This window comes from Lactuca saligna, chromosome 4 (genome assembly GCF_052625555.1).
Source record: "Lactuca saligna cultivar CGN05327 chromosome 4, ASM5262555v1, whole genome shotgun sequence".
NCBI classification, from domain to species: domain Eukaryota; kingdom Viridiplantae; phylum Streptophyta; class Magnoliopsida; order Asterales; family Asteraceae; genus Lactuca; species Lactuca saligna.
Genome location: NC_136420.1, coordinates 332654272 through 332658281, shown reverse-complemented (window position 1 = coordinate 332658281; position 4010 = coordinate 332654272). Strand labels below are relative to the sequence as shown.

The following is a 4010-nucleotide window of genomic DNA, read 5'->3' as shown; positions in this document are numbered from 1 at the left end:
CTGCCTAATGGTTTTCAAATGTTTCTTCAAAATCTTTGTACTCCATCCTTTTTCCTTTCCGATTGTTGCATTTGAACCTAACGACTTCTTCTCCTCCAGGAAATTAGGGTTTGAATTCCATTGCTTCCATTTATAAGGTATCTCAAATACAATCTGTATCTCTCTCTCTCTCTCTCTCTCTCTCTCTCATACGCATACACTAACAATACTTCTGAAATAAATTGACAGAATTGGTTCCTCTGATCGGGGGCTGTTTTTTCTTCTCTGAATTTTAAAAAAACAACGACAAAATTGGTTTCTTCGTATGTAAATTGACGACCATATGGACTTACTTCTTCACTTTCACCATTCGCGTAGGAACTCGATAAAGAGAGACTTCTCAGAGTTAATTTCAACCTTCTCCTATTTAACGTAAGTCGATTTCTCAAATTTCCACAGAGTTGCCTAATTTCCAATAATCGTTTTACGAAATTTATTCTGTTGTGTTTCAGTTTATCTTCATACATTTTTTTTATGTCAATTCATCATTTGTAGCCGACGTGAATCTGTTTCTCAAATTTTCACAAAAATGCCTAATTTCTAATCATCATATTTAAGAAATTACATCTATTGTGTTTCAATTTATCTTCATTATGCCGGGTGATCAATCTATATCTATGTTTTCTCCTAAGATAGACAAAAACGTATAGGTCCTTGCCAGCGACATCGCTCTGGACATTATGATTGAATTTGTAGAGGGATACAACGACAAAATCTAGGGTTTGTAAATGATTTCAGTATTTTTCGAATTTATGACTTTTTTCTACTTCCTAATTGTTTCAATTTCGAATTACAGCGTCTGGAATGAAATCTTTGGTTTCAATTGGTCTATCATGAACCAAAAAGGGTAATAGGTATGTCGTATATGATCGATTATTGAAAATCTCTTTACGAGGTTTAGTCAAAGAAGAACTCAAATAATGAATCATTGGGTTTTTGTTTTTGAATCCCAGGTAGGTTCCCTTCTTCATTGTTTTTTTGGATATCAAGCGGTTTATCCTCCTTTGGTATGTATCGCCAGTAAACAAGTTGTTTAAATTTATTGTTTCATTATCTTCCTACTCATCTGTTCATCTTCAAAAATTGCTAGTGTGTGTATTTGTTTCAATATGTAAGTGTATTTGCATGTTTTTGTGGGGGTATTTGTGTCTATTTGTGTCTATCTGTTCTTATTTGACCATCAAATATCTAATTGGTTGTATACAGTCCTATTCATCAAAATTTGTTACAATGTTGGCAATCCACTGCTAATCCAAAACACCATCAAACCCTCACTGAAGGCATCAGATGATGCATATTGTGCTTAAGCAAGCAAGCAAGCCCATATCATGTACATGTTGTCATAAGTCTTTTATTTTCTTTCTTTTTATTAGAAATCAAACCAATTGTGACGCATATTGTAATACTTGTCTTTGTTTCGCCAAAAATAAATGAAATAATTTAATCTCATATCTGATATCATTGACTTCTACTATATACATTTATCTCAGAAAGTCAACTTCACATTAGTCGGTATCTTTGATGTTTTTATAACAAAAACTATTGATTGTGGTGAGGATAACAGATGTGGTAAATGGTAATTTAGAACTACTTTGTGCTAAATAATAGACAAATACAAGACACTAAACAAGTGTAAGAAGCTACTAAAGAATTAATAGACAAATTATGCTTTGACGAGAGTTCCCTTCACTGAAAATGAAATACATGGATAAATGATGGTTTTATAGCTCTGAAAACATGTTTGCAGAAATACAATGTAGTTCTTTTTTGGTTATGGAATGAAAGAAAATGATACATATTTATTTTTTTATTTGGGCTTAGCCATCAAATTTTGTGAATTGCATTGTATGCTAAATTCTTTATTCTCTTTTGTTTCTTCTTTTTTGTGGTAATAAATCGATGATTATCATACTGGTTTGGGCCTCAAGGTAAGAACTAACAATATGTTCTAATTTAATTGTGTATTATAGTATTGAAAATTGATACGAGCATCAATATAACTTGTACATTGGGTTGACAGCAAAGATGTCGACTTTCATATTGTGATTAACTGTTTTTATTTCTATTTGGGGTCGATTATAAGAGCCTGAAGGTCTCTGACTATGTCATTCTTAAAATCTTCATTTTGTTATTTGGAATGGTTTCCCGGTTTCGATATTCCATCCTATTGCTTATGACTCGTATGAAATCCACAAGTTATATTTATGTTGTATATAGAACATGTATTGGAGCACTGCCTTCATTATAGTATTGGAGGGTTTATGCAACAACAATGTATATGGACCATGTATTAGAAGTAAGTTTCTCATTTAGGTTTAATAATCTATAATTGGTGTTGGCAAATTCCAAGATCTTAAACATTGGGATTTGTTCTTCTGTCTGCTTTATTAATTTTTGTTGAGGAAAAGTAGTCACTAATCTAGATCGAACCATACATTTTCTATTTCTATTATTGTTGTTTGCTTCTATACGTACTTATCTTTCAAACATCTCGGAATATTACACCAAACAAATGCATACCTTGATTAAACCCAATTTATCCCAATCCCAATAAAACATTTCAGTATAGTACCACAAAAAAAAAAAAAAAAAAAAAAAAAAAAAAAAAAAAAAAAAAAAAAAAACAAAACGTCTCGTGCTTTTGCACGGATCACCTCCTAGTTACCAATAATAGGAATCTTGTCGAAAATCAATAGTTTGATGTTTCACGATTAACAAATCTGAAAACGTTTAATTTTTCAACTTTTATAAATTTTTTTACTAAAAATATTTCAAATATGTAATTAAATATTACGTTATAGCCTGAGTCCAAAAATGTTTTCAAAATTTCCATTTGGGGTGTGCACGTCCCTCAACGATTAGAAGCACTTTTAAGTAAATCAATAATATACTAGTTTTTGGTTCTTAAAACGGTTGTATCTTTTGCATACGAACTCTTTTTTGGACGCTCTTTATATTTCCGAAATCAGGAAAACATGTACTACGAGACTAGAATGTTTGCTTTACTCACAACCGCCTAATACGAAATTTCAGTTTTTCAAATGCATTAACTATTGTTGCAGTTTGAGCAGTTTGATTTGTTTTTTAACTTCAACATTTACAAGTATGGTACCATGTGGTATCTTATAATAGCTCAAATGAACTCATTTATTTCATATAAGATGCACTAAAACTCAATGCGTCAAATTACAAAAATATTTACTGTGAACTTGACCGTTCATGGTCTTTGACCTAAATTCCAGGATGTCACATTATCTCCCCGTTTAGGGAATTTCATCCCGATTATGTTCTAGATTATTTTGTTCCACTATCATTTTGTTCTGTTAGTGGAGAGAGTACAGTTGAAAAGTTGCAGATGTTTTTGTTTCATCTGATTCTTACGTTCCCAAGTAAACATTGGCTCTCTACGAGATTTCCATTGGCGTTCACTATAGGGATGCATATTTTTTTGAGGCTTTTGATTTCATGATCCGCGATCTCCAACAGTTCCTTCACTTTTCCATCCATTTCAGGATGATATGTAGTACTTATCTCAAGTTTGGTTCCTAGGAACCTTTAGAGTGATTGCCCAAAATCTGAAAGTGCAATTGCTATCTCGATCTGAGATGATTAATATTAGCACACTATGTATCCCGACTATCTCCTTGAGAGAGCAACCTAGTGAGTTTCTTCATCTTGTTAGTTTCTTTGATGGCTAGGAAATGGACGGACTTAATCGAACGGTCAACCACTACCCAGATGCTGTCATGACCGCTTATAGTTCTTGGAAACTTCATTATGAAGTCCATGGTTTTTGTTCCAATTTTGGTTATTGGATTGATGGTTGTTGTGGTAGACCAAAAGGCTTCTAGTACTCTACTTTGATTATGGAGCAAGTCAAGAACTTACTATTATAGGTGGCAATCTCTACCTTCATTGTTAGGCCACCAATCCAACATTTTAGGAGCAAGATACATCCTATCTGATCTAGG

At 32.7% G+C, this 4010-nt stretch overlaps 1 long non-coding RNA gene across 2 annotated transcripts; it reads left to right on the top strand.

The window, feature by feature from the left end:
* On the top strand, positions 1 to 1406 carry LOC145040106 (uncharacterized). 2 transcript variants are annotated; one of them, XR_013679862.1, is made up of 5 exons: positions 1 to 137; positions 229 to 411; positions 690 to 759; positions 836 to 893; positions 993 to 1406. It is a non-coding gene; the product is annotated as an uncharacterized LOC145040106 (long non-coding RNA). The 2 variants fall into 2 exon arrangements; XR_013679861.1 differs by lacking the exon at positions 690 to 759.
* The last annotated feature ends 2604 nt before the right edge of the window (positions 1407 to 4010 follow it).